The 16,911-nt window shown below is 41.8% G+C and overlaps 1 protein-coding gene across 3 annotated transcripts in view; it reads left to right on the top strand.

Moving 5' to 3' along the window:
- LOC145408233 (CCAAT/enhancer-binding protein gamma-like) overlaps positions 1-16,911 on the top strand; it is a 44,653-nt gene that overhangs the window by 13,020 nt on the left and 14,722 nt on the right. The window contains exon 1 of one of the 3 annotated variants that reach the window (XM_080278993.1): positions 7,780-7,910. The exons of the other annotated variants lie outside the window; for them this stretch is intronic. The gene's annotated coding sequence lies outside the window, so the exon portion shown is untranslated. Of the gene's footprint in view, positions 1-7,779; positions 7,911-16,911 lie in introns of those variants that run through there. 3 annotated transcript variants of the gene reach the window in all.

Below are 16,911 nucleotides of genomic sequence, written 5' to 3'. Positions count from 1 at the left end.
GGTGGACTGCAGGCTGGACTCGGCCGTTTACAGTCCATTTCCCACTTTTGGGGAGTAGGAATGATGAGGGACGTTTGTATAACAGGGCAGTGTATCCCCAGTTATATCTGTGCCACGGCGTGAAGGCGTCCATCTCCATCTCGTATGTCAAGAAAGGGAACCAGACAAGAGTTGGATACAAATTGGGATCGTATTCGTAGTGCTTTTGGAGATTTCTTAACGGCTCTTTCTTGGCAATTTGTACAGCACATTGTCTTAAAAGGCCATCTTCCTGTAGGCTACGGGTATGTTGAATATTAGTGCAGATTTTGATGACAAGATAATTACAGGCATAAAAATGAAGTAATAGATAAGTTATATTTAAAAAAAAAAAAATGCTACGAATCCTCCTTAGAATACGACGTTTGAATTCAAGAATGTTTGTAAATAAGGAACCTCAGACTGGCAGGAAGCCCGGGGGAGGGAGCCGGCTGGGGAACTTGTCTTGGCTGGAGATTCTCAAAGGATCGTATGATTAAGCCTGTATTTCTCGTAGCAAGGGTGTGTGTGTGTGTTGTAACAATCCCCGGCCCCATTTCTTTGTTTTTGCAGGCATTACCACACCAATCTCTGGGCTCACATCTTTACCTGTCTATTTTTGCAGGTCATACCACAGTAATATATGGCCCCATTTCTCTGTCGCTTTTTGCAGGTAATATCACAACGGTCTCTAGGCTCATATCTTTGTCTCATAATATTGCAGATAATACGGCAATCTCTGAGTTCATATCTTTGTTTTTGCAGGTGATGCCTCAAGTCTCCGTGCCCATTTTCTTTTGTCTGTATTTTTTTTCGTCTCTTGCATATAGCGTTTATTATGGATTACCAAAAAGAAATAAAGAGGAAGAATTTTTGAAATGCGGATAAGTTTCAGGCATATTTGTAGTCCTCAGTTTTTATTACGACCCAGAGGTTATATTTCGGCGCCCTTTACGACTTTTATTACGACGCTGAGCAGAAAGTACTTATCTTCCTCCTTTGAATCCTTTCTTTGCTGAATAAAATTGATTGACGTCCGCCAGAGGAACATCATTTTCTCTCTCTCTCTCTCTCTCCCTCTCTCTCCCTCCCATTTGAAGGCGTCGTATTTTGTTTTTCATGAGTTACTATTCTTCTTACAACTCACCATCTACCTGTGTTTTCATTTCATTTTTAATATCGACATAGAGTGCATTAATAACATACAAGAGGATATTAAGGTGTACAGAAAAAAATCGCCGCGAAAAAAGCGTCACGAAGTCTTACCTTAACATAACCCACATAACACCCTTTTGTTATAGTGTGAAGGTTCTTTGACTAGGGTTGAGGGTGAGAGGTAGAAGGGTCTAGATTGATTAGAGTAAATCAGTTTAATTTTAGTCTGGTTAGGTTAAGGTAGATTGAGTTTGGCCACGCTGTTAGGTTGGTTAGGATGGGTTAGGTTAGGCTGTCAGTGGGTTAGGTGAGGTTAGGTTGGACTGGGCTAGGTTAGGTTAGGTTAGGTTGTTAGTTGAAGATTATTTGATTAGACTGGAGGCTGAGACGGATAATTTGACAGTGACTATAGAGTAAGGGATTAGATTAAGCTGTATTGGGTTTTAGGCTCAAGGTTCTTCGATTAAGCTGTCGGTGAGACGGGCAAGATAGAAGTTAATGGTGAGTGGGTAGGGTGAGGTAAGAGAGGGAGTGTTGTGTAAGGTGTGGAATATTCTCTCACCCTCCTCCCTTTTTCGCTCCCCTCTCCTTCTCCCCTGTCACTTAACATTCCCTCTCCCCTCCTTCGCCCCTCTCCTCTCCCCTCCCTCCACTCCTTGCCCCTTTCTCCCTCCCTCTCCCTCCCCACCTATTCACCTTTGAACATCTGTGGGATGCATGTGGTGCCCCCCCCCCCTCGTCTCCCTCTTCATCGCACCTCATCTCTCTCTCTCAGCAACAGAAAAGTATGTTTAATTTCGAAGTCACACATTGAAGTTCACCGCTTTGAATTTAGCGCTAGATTAGAATACTGTATAGGTCGCCAGAATGAAAGTTTTGTAAAAATCTGGTTAGTTATCCCTTCACCCTGCATTCCCCTCCCTCTCTCTCGGGTCTCCAAAAAATTGTGCTACGTAACCTTAACCTTGATAATTCGTTTTGTTACGAATTATGCTGTATCTCGGAATTTTTATCGGTATAGCCTATCATTTTGCTCCAACCTTGAACTTCATACATATTAATATATTATTGTTAACTTACTTCGCGTTGTCCTTTGAGAAATTTCCTGTGTAACCTTGAATTATGGCGGCATACGTTTAAAATTTTGCTTTCTTTAAAATTTTACATCCTAATCGTAATGTTTTTTGTGACGGGGAATGGCGTGTGATCCTTGTGTGTGTTTGTTTTTTTTCTTTTATCTGTGGCCATGAATATTTTAACCTTAATTTCTTTCTTTATAACCTTGAATTTTTTAGTCTTAACCCTGACATTTTGTTGTGTAACCTTGATCTCCATTTCCAGCCTTGTTTGTCTGTGCAGCCTTTATCTTTATATAATCTTGACCTCTTAGTAACCTTGATCTCTTTATTTGTAACTTCATCTCTCTCTCTATTTGTAACCTTGAACTCTATTTGTAACCTTGACCACTTTGTTTGTAACCTTGATTTTCTTTATCTCTGAGCCTGATATCTAGCTGTGTAACCTTGATCTCAATTTGTATAGTGTGATTATTATATTACATTTTCGGTCTGACTTGGACTCACTAGAAAAACCGGATTGAAACTATTATCTTCACCCTAAGCACATTTCCTTTTTTTTTTTTTTTTTTTTTTTTTTCCCCCGACAGGTTAGGTCTTCTGTTGGATACTATTACTACTACTACTACCACTACTACTACTACTACTACTACTCTTATTGATGGGGAAACTTCATGTATACTCTGTTCACTTTATCATCCCTCCGTTTTGAATGTTGAGCTGTAACAGTAGAGCAACAATAGAGTATGATGCTAGTCACGAAGAAGTGCCAGACAGTATGAAGAGCTACACTATTGTCTTTCCCTGCCACTGAGTTCCGTGAAATAAGCAGCAAAAGGATGACAGTTTGGGCCAAGTTAAAGTGAATGGACTATAGTTTCTCCAGTTTCACGTCTCAGGAAAAATAAATAAATAAATAATTAAATAGAAAGTACGTCACTGGATTAAATGGGTCTCTCTCTCTCTCTCTCTCTAAGTCTTGGTAGTTGGCATTTAACCTTCATTTGTCTTTCGCACGCCAGAGGGATGAGAATGAGCTCCTTCAACCCCTTCAGTACGAGGGGTTTTTAATGGAATCGTGGGGGATAGGAGCAAGAGAGGCCACGTACTGAAGGGGTTGAACTTGTTACCTGTTTTGGGTACCCGTGTGGCCTATGCTGTTGTTGCTTTCGTGGTTTGATAATAATAATAATAATAATGTTACTACTATCTACTACTACTGCTACTACTACTACTACTAATAATAATAATAGTAGTAGTGGTAATAGTAATCATAAAAATACTACTACTGCTACAATTACTACTACTACTACTGCTACTACTACTACTACTACTACTACTACTACGACTACTACTACTAATGATGATGATTGGGATGGTTGAAGAATGTGTATGAGAATGAGAGGGAGACGGAGAACAAAGGCGGGGTGATAAGGAGTGTTATGGAGAGGGTGATGCTGGAGGGGTTCTTTGCCTAGTAGGGACAAGTGCCTAAGGGAACGTATATTGACGTCACCTCTCTCAGGAAGCGACGTGGGGCAGTAGATAAAGATACAGTTACTATACAAACAGGCACATAGATAGAACTGTAAAAATTTGACGCATTTCTGCCATTCTGTAGACATGATATATAGACATTAAGATAAATAGATATATAGACAGACAGGCTGGTGAGCACATTGATAGATATAGATAGAGGCAGATAGATTGATAGACATGCAAGACAGAAAGGTAGGCAGGTAGATAGAAAAACAGCCTTGAAGATAGATGTAACCTTGAAATATTAGCTGTCCCATAGATATTAATAAATGCATACTTGACTGATAGATTACACTGATGTAGATAGATAGATGGATAGATAGATAGGCTAATAGATACAGAAATAACCTTGGAACACGTCCGCCTCACCTCCCGATGCCGACAGCTTTAACACGAGTTGAAACGTTACATAAGCCCCGTCTCTCTCTCTCTCTCTCTCTCTCTCTCTCTCTCTCTCACACACACACACACACACACACACACACACACACACACACACACACACACACACACACACACACACACACACACACACACACACACACACGTCTCAAGCGGTTCTTTTATTCCAACTGCCTCACAATAGACTAATACTAGAAATATGATGCTTGTCACGAAAAAGGCCAAGTTAAGGTAAAGGTACTATAGGAACTGAGATGTTGGGAGCTGTCACCCTTATGCAAGGTAATCTCAAAGGTGAATTTACCATGAAGTGAGATTTTGTTAGTTATCATCCATATGCATAGTAATGATAAGGTTGTTTTTGCCATGAAGTGGGGTGTTGGAAATTATCACCCCTATTCTTGGTAATCACAGGGGTGTTTTTGCCATGAAGTAAGGATTCGGAAGTTATCACGTCCCTGCGTGGTAATCAGAAGGGTGAATTTACCATGAAGCTAGTAGTTAGAATTTTCACCCTTAAGCATGGTAGCCACAAGGGAAGTTTTGCTAGATCAGGGAGGCGTTAGAATTATCACCCCTATGCATGGTGGTCACAAGGGTAAATTTGCCAGAACAGCGGCGGGGTGTTGCATAATGGAGGCGGAAGGGGTGAGTTTTCAACGGGGTGAGGTTGAGCGTGGAGCGTGCATAGTAGGAGGAGCGTTGTTAGCCAAGGAGACACGTGGACGCATTTATAAAGAGTCTGAGCTGAGTTGCAGTTAGACAGGTCTCTGTAGCAGGAAACCACCTCACCACCATGACGCCGTTATTTATCGTTATTTACATGATTTTATTCCCAAAGGTTAGTTAGTTTTTCTTGTCAAGTTTTTGTTTGCTCTTTTAGATGGGAAAAGAGGTCTGAATGATGATGGTGGTGGTGGTGGTGATTATGACTTTGGTGGTGGTGGTGGTGGTGGTGGTGGTGGTGGTGATCATGACGATGATGATGGTGGTGGTGGTGATTATGACGATGATGATGATGGTGGTGGTGGTAGTAATGATGATGATGATGACGGTGGATAGGGAATGAATGAAGTAATGAAGGCCTCGTATTGAAGAGGTTTTCTGAGGCAGCTGTAAAATTAGCTTCCCTGTTGGAAAAATCTTAGTTGAATAATATTGAAAACAAAAAAAAATGCGTCCTCGTAGTGACTTGCTCAGCGTACAATATGCATACACAAAAAAAAGAAAAGTGTTAAAGACCCTCCTAAGCTAACAAGAATACTACTCGATTCGCAAGACACACGATGATTTTCTCTCGTAACTAAGATAATGATAAGCAGGAAGAATGGGGGATATGGAAAGGTTCTGTACTTCTCCGTCCCTGTCTTTCCTGTAGTGCAAAGTAAGGTATGGTGATGTGCCCCTTGAATGTAACTTATTCTTTTCTAAGCAGGAAGGAGTAGACCTGGAAAAGTAGTGCACCAGTTTCTCTCTCTCTCTCTCTCACACACACACACACACACACACACACACACACACACACACACACACACACAGAGCCGGGCATCGATCTTAAGTCTCTTCGTGAATCCTGACAGACGAGGCCAAGTGCAGTGACCACACGGAGAGACCTTGACAATGACAGTGTGGCGATGGATGACGATGATAGATTTTTGGTGCACCCTGTTGTTATACCTTGTAACCTCTTTTACTACGAGAGATGTAAACGAGTAAAATCATTGTCGCTCGTAGGTGTAAAAACTAGTGGGAATTGATATCTGAATCCTGTTGACGTAAAACAAAGAAAAAGAAAAATACAGGAGTGACCAGAGTCGCGGTGGATGAAGATGGGGTACACTCTGCAAGCAAGAAATGGTTTTAGTTTGTGAATATCTTTTATACCGGTACTATGCGATTATGCGTTGTCTGTGTCTGTCTGTGTCTTCACATTTGACCCCCTCGAATTTGATGTCGACGTGCCATAAATCAAAAGACGCGGAACGACGAGCTGACAACGGTGGTGTAAATTATAGTTGTGGTAGGTCAGATGCGCGCAAACCATAGCCACTTTTGTGCCCGATTTTTCACCAGACATTGGGAACTCTCTACAGGCCATACCGTGGGTGGAATGAGCTGAAATTTCTCATGGGCATGCCCGGTATATCAGATCAGGTCCATGTCAAGTTTAGTATATGCAGACATACATGATAACCATTTAAGAGTTAAAATAGGGGGTGAAACCATATTGCCCTCGGCAGGAGCAGACGCTTAACGATGCTGTCGGATCGGTAAGCGCTTGTGGCTCCATAAGAGACACGCAGTGCACGAATTAAAAAAAAAAAAAAAAAAAAAAAGTCAGTTTCTGGTAGCTCCACATTATTGTATCGTTTCATCCTTTCGTTGTAAATGATCTAATCGAGTCAGATGGTCTAGTAGTAAAAGAAATAGGATGATACGTTCCACTACAGGGGTGATTATCGAAAACTTGTGTGTAAGAGTAGAGTGGTGTGTGTGTGTGTGTGTGTGTGTGTGTGTGTGTGTGTGTGTGTGTGTGTGTGTGTGTGTGTGTGTGTGTGTGTGTGTGTGTGTGTGTGTGTGTGCAAGGGATTGGGCTGATGGTTATGTAATACATCCTTATCCTCCCTCACCTCTGACACTTCTGTCTATCTACCCAACCATCGTTCTTCAAACTTGATGTGGAAGGAAGAGATAAATGGAGAGAGTGAGAGTGGGGTGTGTCTGGTATTCTGGTGCTTCGGTTGCCGTGCGCTCTTCTCATCTGACTGGCTAAGTCCTCGCTTTGTTTGTGTGTGTGTGTGTGAGAGAGAGAGAGAGAGAGGGAGAGAGATTGGTAGGCAGGGGTGTAAGAGGAGGGGGATGGCAGATTGATGAGAAACAGTGGGGTGGCAGGATGTTGAGAGAGAGGTACGAAGCTACAATCCCCCCCTCTCTCTCTCTCTCTCTCTCTCTCTCTCTCTCTCTCTCTCTCTCTCACACACACACACACACACACACACACACACACACACACACACACACACACACACACACGATAACCCAGGCACACGTGTGATGGTGGTCGCGTGTTGGGTATACAAGAGCTCTTGGGTTCATGGCCTTGTAGACCTAGGAGGCTCACCAGAACTCTTATAGTATTGTGTTGTTCCTTTTATTATTATTATTATTATTTACTTAGCCGTGTTTTATGCTCTGTTAGTCATTCGGTTTGCACATGGGGCTGTATTTTATTTATTTATTTATTGTCTTGTTAGTTATGTGTTCTGTCATACTTATTTCATTTATACATTGCCTCTTTTTTTCCCTTAGTCTTGTGGTGTGGTTTTAGTCACTCAATTTGCACAGTCTCTCTCTCTCTCTCTCTCTCTCTCTCTCATCTCAAGGAAAATAGGAAAAATCGCCTCTTAAGCAGGACAACGAAGGGTTTTTCACCGTCTCCTTGGCTGAATAAATCGCCTGGTGATGAGTATACGACCCCTGGAAGATACGACTGTGATGGGAATACGACCCATGGAAGACACGACCTTGATGATAATACGACCCCGTGGAAGATACGACTGATAATACGACCCCCTGGAAGATACGACTGTGGTGAGAATACGGCCCTTGGAAAACACGACTGTGATGAGAATACGACCCTTGGAAGATACGACTGTGATGAGAATACGACCTCTGGAAAATACGACTCATGAGAATACGACCCTTGGAAGCTACGAGTGGGTACGACTAGGTGCTGAGTCACTCCTGTACCCACGTGGTGCAGTGGAGTGTGGGAGGGGGTGGAGATTGGAAAGAAACGTAGTATACTTTGTGTGTGTGTGTGTGTGTGTGTGTGTGTGTGTGTGTGTGTGTGTGTGTGTTATCGGGTTGTAATGATCTGGAGGAGACTTAGTGTACTTTTTAATTTATTTTTTTTAATGAGGGATTGGTGAGTTGAAAGAATAAGGAGCTGGTGAGTTGAAAAAGATGTAATGTATTTTTTTTTTTTTTTTTTTTTTTTTTTTTTTTTTTTTTTAGGCGGAGGTGGCGGTGATTTGGAGACTATCTTTTTTTATATTTTGCAGTCAGGTGATGGTGATTTGGAGGAGACGTAACATTTTTTTTTTAATGTTGTGGTATTGGAGGTGGTTTTTCTTTCTGGTGATTGGAAGACCTTTTTTTTTTTTTTTTTTTTTTTTTTTGGTCAGGGGGTGTTGATATCGAGGAGACATGTATACTTTTTTTTTTTTCTTTGTAATAAGGCGGTGATGATTTGGAGACAGTATACTTTTTTATTTTTTAGCTATATAATCTATCTATCTATTGCCAGACGCCTCAATCCCGTTTGGGGTGGCCACAAACAAATTGCCTCCAAGTCGCCCTGTCCCCCGCCATTTCACTGCCCTGCTCCCAACTCACCCCCCTCTCTCATATACCTCTCCACCCCATCCCTCCATCTCATCCACGGCCACCCCCTCCCTCTTCCCCCCTCCACCTCACTCATATACACTCTCTTCGTCAGTCTTTCACCCTCCATCCTCTCCACATGGCCAAACCACCTCAGTGTGTTCCTCATAACGCTTCCTATCACATCCACATCCACACCACAACGCTCCTTTATATCCTCATTCGTCAGCCTGTCTCTCCACGTGACTCCACAGGCCCCACTTAAATAACTCATTTCCACTGCTCTCACTCTTGACTTGTGTCCTTCCAACAATGTCCAAGCTTCACTTCCGTACGTTAGAGTTGGTATCACAATACTGTCATGTAGTAACTTTTTCACTTCCATGCTCACTTCCCTGTTTCTTATCACTGCTTTCAAGGAACCAGCAACCTTTCTTCCCTGCTGTACCCTTTCAAGCACTTCACCCTCCAAACCTCCATATATAATCGTGACATTTTTTTACTGCCTCGAGACTATTTTTGTTACTGTGGGAGGATGTTGGTTGGAAATGGCTTACAGGGTACTTTATCGTTTTACATTTATTTTTGTTTTGCGTTTTATAAATTATGTGTATATGTACATATATGTATACATATATATGTATGTAATATATATATGTTTATATACAATACATATGTACAGTATATATAATATATATGTATATAATGTATGTACATTATTGATTTATATTTCCAATTCTTTCAGCTCAGTTACATTTTCAGTAATATTGGTACCTCCAGATGATTTTTACTACAAACCACGTGTTAAGGAGGATTATGAAGATAAATCAATACGACCCCAGGACAGTACGACTTTGGGTGCGACGTGGGTGCTGAGTCATGGCTGTACCCACGCCGTGTAATGGAGGGGGTGGGGGGATTGGAATGAAACGTAATATACTGTTTTGTTTTTGTTTTTGTTCATAATGTTTGCTGTATCGGTCGCAAGGTTGTGTTAGTATTATGGGTACGTGTAGTTTATCCGGTAATCATTTTGCATTGTTTATTTTTAATATCTTAGTTGTGTCATAGGTTTCAGCTCAAGACGTTTCAGTGTATATTTGATGATGTGTCTGCCTTCGCGTCTTAGCGCCTTCTATATTCCGTCTACGTACATAATTTAATCTTAATAATTTACGTAATATGCATAATATATAATTTGATTTTACTTTTTTTTAACGTGATTTAATTCAACTTAGTACTTACGTGATATCTGTAAGCTGGAGAATACTTACTTTATTTAATAAAAAACAGAGAACTCCTTTACTGAATGTTAAAAAAAAGGGATAGGTTTAGTCTTTCTTCTTCTTTCATCTGACGGAACTAGGGCACTATACTGTGAAATTGGTGGAAATGAATCTCCTTGGTTACTAGTCAAAGTTTATCCAGTCTGACTACACCTGGCCATCACCTGAGCCGAGAAGTGTTAAGGATCTCTCACGTAGAAATGAACCGAGTATAGGGATTGATGAACCTCCTCCGATTATAAGGACTCTCTCTCTCTCTCTCTCTCTCTCTCTCTCTGGTTGTTGTACCCTTGAATGTTGTGTTGTTGTTTTTCTCTTGTTTATTGTTTTGTTTACGTTAGTGTTACCTCTCTCTCTCTCTCTCTCTCTCTCTCTCTATGGTTGTTGTACCCTTGAATGTTGTGTTGTTGTTTTTCTCTTGTTTATTGTTTTGTTTACGTTAGTGTTACCTCTCTCTCTCTCTTTCTCTCTCTCTCTCTCTCTCTCTCTATGGTTGTTGTACCCTTGAATGTTGTGTTGTTGTTTTTCTCTTGTTTATTGTTTTGTTTACGTTAGTGTTACCTCTCTCTCTCTCTCTCTCTCTCTCTTTCTCGTTGTACCCTTGAATGTTGTGTTGTTGTTTTTCTCCTGTTTATTGTTTTGTTTACGATAGTGCTCAGTGCCAAGTCGGACCCGCCCCGAGGAACCTCCAAACGTAGCACTTCTTAGAAAGGTCAAAGGTTAGTGTGTATGTGTGTGTGATCTCTCTCTCTCTCTCTGCCACACACACACACACACACACACACACACACACACACACACACACACACACACACACACCATTTTAATTAACACATCCATCATAAAACATATATACCAGATGTACGACAAAAAAGTGCAAGAAAATATTTAAACTTTTAATATCATAGGCCAGAAGTAAGGATTTGTCACCATATATTTACATGCAGTCTGTATTTCCTTTATTCCTTTAGTACGATGACACCTTTTCAGTTTATCAGCATACCACCAGGAGAGAGAGAGAGAGAATTTTACCTTAGTGCGTTTGATTTCACTTGTCAAAAATGGGTCACATCTTGAATACTAAAGCCGTGGTTGCCTGAAATTTAGCCTTAGTTATGAGGCAGGAATGAGTCTCCTTGGTCACTAGTCAAATCAACCGTCTAAAATGGTTTCGCTTTGTCATCAACTGAGCTGAAAGGGGTTAGAGATCTTTGGCAGGTTATAGGCAACGTACTTCAATAAAGGACTTGTTGAAGGCTATATCTACACCCATGTGCCGAAAAAAAATTATCATAAGCTGAAAAAAATCGTCAGGGGATTGCAGAGAGAGAGAGAGAGAGAGAGTCCCCTGATTCATTGCGTTTAATTTGACTCTTGCTCACAAAGGTCAATTTCCTATCGTAACGGTGAATTGTTTATGCAGGAAAGACGAGGGAAGGAGATTGCATAATATTCCCATGCCTTTAGGTCTTCCTGCGAGAGAACATCCCAGTTATGGCAAAAAATTAATCATATATGTGTTAATCTCAGACCTGATCAATAATAATCCACTGGTAATACCGCCTTTTAAAATCGGACCCAAAGACGTGTAAAAAAAAAAATATTGACCAACCGTACAAGTACATCAGGCTAGAATTTGTTGTATTTATAGTTAATGCGTCGATATTTTATGTAGAATTAGTGATTGATGCCTCTGACCTCACAGGAAAGGTTAATGAGCACTCGAAAAAATGTGGAGAGTGTGTGGAGGAGAGACTGGGGACGAGGAGAGTGGAGTGAGGAGTGTTTGAGGTTAGGAGAGTGTGAGGGAGGAGAAGTTAGGGGGGAGGGATGTTGGAGAGAGGTGAAAGTGAGGGAGATGGAAGAGACTGAAGAACAAGTGGGTGTGATAAAACTGTGGAGAGTGTGGAGGAGAGACTGGGTATGAGGAGAGTGAGGAGTATTGATGTTAGGAGAGCGAGGGAGGAGAGGTGAGAAGGGGAGGGATGCTGGAGAGAGGTGAAAGTGAGAAAGACTGAGGATAATGAAAAACAGATGTGTTGAAGAGGGTAGGGTTTGAGGAGAACAAAGGTGAAATGGAAGAAGGTTGAACTGAGCAAGCGGTTAGTGTGATGAAGATGGGGTTGATGAAAGTGGAGGTGAAAATGATGCGAATTGAAAGTGGGTCTGGGGTACTGAGGAGAGGAGGTGAGAGTAGTTGAAAGACGACGCGAGGTGAAGGATGACGGGAGGCAAAGAAGTCTAGGTGAGAGTGAGGTTGTGAGGAAAGAATGTGAGGTTTAGAGGAGAGGGGGTGAGCATGGCGTTGTGAGGGAAGAAGGTGAGGTTGGAGCTGTGAGGAGAGGAGGTGATATGTATTGCGAAGAGGGGTTGATGATGAGGAGATGGGGTGGAGAGGGGAGTGGGATGAGGGTGGAGAGGGGAATGGGATGAGGGTGGGGAGGGGAAGGAGAGATGCTGTGAAGAGGTTAGATAAAGGAAGGAGATGGAGGTGAGGGTGGGGAGGAGAATGATGCTATGAAGAGGGGAAGGGGGGGAGTGAGGATGAGGAATGTAGTTAGTGTGGGAGTGATGAGGGGATGGAAGAATGGAGAGAGAGAGAGAGAGAGAATTATCTTTGCACCCCAAGGCATTGTGAGGGAGACTAATGTATGTTGTGAAAGTTAAACCAATTAGATGTTATTTTCAGAGTCGTGTGAAGAGAGAGAGAGAGAGAGAGAGAGAGAGAGCAATACCACAAAGGACTTAGGCTGGTCATCTACCCCTTATATATTCTCATCTATTGTAGCCTAGCCCCGGATCCCTACACTTTGCAAGAATTAGCCTCTTCAGCCCGAGGACTTACCTTGCATTTTATTCACCTGAGCGTCCTGACGGGTTAACAAAGGTTGAATCTAAGGCTCTTCATTCTCCGTAACACCTCTTCCTTACCGACTTATTTTTTAATACGGTTGGCTATTACCGTTTTCTACGTTATATATGCAGAGTATAGGGGTATGGGAATGATTTAATTAACTCAGAAAAGGACGTCAAGGTGTAATAAGCAAAATAAATCGGCCAGGAAGTCGTGTTAGGGAGCTTCCTTAACCTACGAGAATACAACTCGAGGTCTTTTTAAAATTGAGTCAGATTAGAAGTTAAAGAATTCTTCCTTGGGCTGAAGAGGTGAACACTTTGTCAGGCACGGGTCTTCTTCAACTGAGCAAATGATCTGGTTGTCCAGACGTAGGATAAAAATGGTATGTCTCTATTAAGCTTGGTTGAAATTTAAAAACATCGCGGGAAAAGTCGAGTGATTACGAGACACTCACGTACCCAGCAAAGGCTTTAGTTAGATTTCGCAGGTTTTCACTGAGCTTCGGACAGAAGTGGGAAGATAGTTGATCTCCCCCCCCCCCAGAGAAAATAAAATAAATGATTCCTTGACAACAAAGCGTTAAAAGTTGCCATGTGGGAGTTGCCGTGTCACCGTATGTGCGAGCTGGGTGTGTGAAAATAAACAATAGGGCAATAGCAGCGACCTTGGGAGGGATGGGGCCTGGTCGTTGGGGGGACTGTGGGACGGGGTACGGGTGGTGGGGGATGGTGCTGCTGGTGGTGTGGTGGTGCGCCTTTAGGGATGTTTTGATGCAGGGAGAGAGAGAGAGAGAGAGAGAGAGTGTGTGTGTGTGTGTGTGTGTGTGTGTGTGTGTGTGTGTGTGTGTGTGTGTGGAGGGGGGCGACCTTGACTCCGCAATGTCATCACGAGTTCACTAACCCTTGGGGGCAAGCTGGTTGCGAGGGCTCCGTCTTGCTTATCCGGCTTGTCTCCTCTTGTGCAAGGGCTGTGTGTGGCTGTGTAGGGTATATTTCTGCTTGTATAGGGTTTGTTTTGTATGTAGCAGGGGTTGTGTAGGGCAGCCCTTCTTCACATAGGGTCTCTTTCGCCCTGAACATATTGTCTCCCGTTCCGTAGGGTCCCCGTCTCATCTTATCGGCTTGTTTAGTGTTGTGCAATGGTTCTCTGTGGGTGTATGCGGTTTGTTACGTGTTTGGAACCAATAGGATAGTCTCCTTTTCAAATGACGTCAGTGTCGACCTCTATAGCATGTCTGGTATTTTGCAAGAGCCCTGTCGCGGCTTATATGGCTCGTCCTGTTGCGCAAAGGTTGTTTTGTTGTGTAGGGTTCTGTCTGGCTGTATAGGATTTAGTTCGTTTTCTGAAGGATTATATAGATCAGTTTCCTCCTCTTATAGTTTTTTTTTTTATTTTTTTTTTGTTTTTTGTTTTTTAGCATCCCTGTTACTTGGCAAGGATATTATCTCTTACATTAGGGTCCATCTCATGTTTATGAAGGATTCTGTGTCTTGTGTAGGACGTGTCTCGCATCCATCACTGATTATTTGGCGTCTTGTGTCATGTGGTGCCTGTCAGATGTTTACCAATGGTCCTCTGTGGCCTGTCTGGTATTAGGTAAGGTCTTGTGTTTTTGTGTATATACATAACGTTTGCTTTTTTAGCAGGAATCATATAAAATACTCAACTTTTCCTTGGGCATTTGTTTCTTCCTGTAAAAAAGGTCACGTGTTTACCTTGGGTCCTATCTAGTTGCGTAGGTCTGTCTAATGTTTAACAAGAATCCTCTCGTGCGTCATAGGGCTTGTTTCGTATTCAGCATAGGTCATATATGGGGTCAGCATCTTTTCCTATAGGGTCCATTTTCGTCCTGTGAAGATTGTTAAGTAGTTACCAGGTGTTCGTACTAGCTGCATTATGTAGAAGTAATAGTCCCCTCCCGTCTTGCAAGGTCAGTACATGTCTTCTAATGTATACGGTTTTCCTTTACCCGCAAGGTCAGTTTTTTCCTGTAGAGCATTTATTGTGTTTAGAAGAGGTTTATATCTTACAGTAGGGGGTGTTTCGTGTTTTGCAAAGGCCAATACGACCTTTACTCAGTCCCGGAGAAGGCTTCTCGTTGTTAGGTGCTTACGTCCTCCATTAAGTCGTCTGGAATGTTGATGACCTTAGGGTTTGTGGCGGTAGTCTCGTCAGCGTGGGAGCCTCCTTGCCACCTCGTCCTTACCAGTGTTATTTTTGCATGGGACGTCTTGGTTTGTTTAGGCGTGTGACTCGTTGACCCTCTTTTTACACTGACGTCTTTTGTTTATTTCTGTACATGACATTATTTCTGCATGTGACTTGTTAACCCTCTCTGATATTACAGTACGTCTTTTGTTTATTTCTGTACTTGACATTATTTCTGCATGTGACTCGTTAACCTTCTCTGTAATGTGACGTCTTTTATTTCTGAATGTGTCTTTTCAACCGCTTCTGCAATGTGATATCTATTGTTTATTTTTGTATGTTACTCAACCCGTTCTGTAATGTGACGTATTGTTTCTGTGGCGTGTTAACCCCTTGAATGTGACAGTGTGGCATCTCTAGTTTATGTCTGCATGTGACTCGTTAACTCCTTCAGTAATGTGACGTTTTTTGTTTAATTCTCCATGTGACTAATTAACCCTTAGTGTAAGAGGGGTACAAGAAAATATGGAGATTGAAAGGTGAAAGAGATCTCAGACTGAACATACAAAATAAATCGCTAAGGGAAGGGTGCTGCAGACCCTTCCAAGACCCCGTTGCCAAGGAGGAACAAACAAGCTAATACAGATAAGCGTGGTGCTAAATAGGGATGCGTCAGTTATTTATGCTTATTTTGATTTGTGTCCTAAACACTCACTACGATGCCATTTATATTACATTTCTTTTACCACCGGATTGTGTGTGTTTGTAGGAAAACCACGTCGTAGTGAGTTAATGAAGGCATTATTTATTCCCTATAATTGTTAAGATCTCCACTAAACTGAATGAAATGGAAATAATGTGGTAGCAAAATGAAAATAAACTACTTAGCTTGTTGTTGTATTTTCGTCCTTTTGCAGTTTATCTCCGAAAGTTCGATGGCAGAATCTCACTTCTTGCGCGGCCACCTTTTCCTCCCTCCCCTCTTCTTCCTCTCTGCCTTCTTTCCCCTCCATTTCTTCCTCCCTGCCTCCTTCCCCCTCCCGTTCTTCCTCCTTTCCTCCCCTTTCTTTCACCATCTCTTCCTCCCTCCCCCTCTACATCTTTCCATAGCACTCCTTGTGACTAGCATCGTATTGTAGTGTTAACCTATAGCTATAACTCAGCATTAAAGGTTGAAATATGGCAATTTTAGGCCAGATTATAGTGAAAGGAATAGAGTGCCTCAAAGTAGTGAAGGAGTTATCGAAGACTATAGTGCCTTTTCTCTAACCTGACAAATACTTGTAGCCCTTTCATCTCGATTGATGTCCAGGTGTATTCAGATTAGTCTCCCCCAAACTACAATTTTTCAGTTTATAATAGAGGACGCTTGTAATATGGTATTTGGATTCTTTTTAATTTGTTTTTCCTTCTGTTCACCAAAAAAAAAAAAAAAAAAAAAAAAAAAAAAAAAAAATCTGATTTGGCTAGTAACCAAGGCTCGTAGTCTAGTTGGGTAAGGAGGCTTCCTAACATCTCTTCTTTGGCGATTTATTTTTGGATATGGCTGGTTAACATTTTTTTGTACGTTGTTTATGCAGAGTATGAAGATGTTAGAAGGCTTTATATGAGACGGAATAGGAGAGTAAGGTCTATTAAGCAAATTAAATCGCTTAGGAAAGGGTGTTAGGGAGCTTCCTTGACCGACGAGAATACGGACCCAAGAGTACTCATTCCTAACAGATGTCCATTTCCCTCAGATGAAAAAAAAGCAAGAACCAAAACAAAATAATAAATTGTAACTTGTTTTATTGCCAAGAAGTAACAGGTACAGACAGTAAAACTAAACACGTAATTAATCCTTATCTTTTATCAGGACTTATCGGGGTATGAGGGTCCTTCGTCAGCTGAATAAACTGCAGTAAAGACTGTAGATGTAATAAAAAAAAATAATTGATTAGGTCACCACGAAGATAACGGGACACACCTCATGCGTCGGTATCTTTTTGCTTATCAGGCTTGTTATCAGTGCCCTGTTTATTCTTGTTATCAGTTATATATCCTG

This window comes from Coenobita brevimanus, chromosome 76 (assembly GCF_032717465.1).
Source record: "Coenobita brevimanus isolate Jiangsu-jjx chromosome 76, ASM3271746v2, whole genome shotgun sequence".
Classification (NCBI taxonomy): Eukaryota; Metazoa; Arthropoda; class Malacostraca; order Decapoda; family Coenobitidae; genus Coenobita; species Coenobita brevimanus.
Note: the sequence above shows the minus strand (reverse complement) of the source record. Positions and strands in the feature narration are given on the sequence as shown.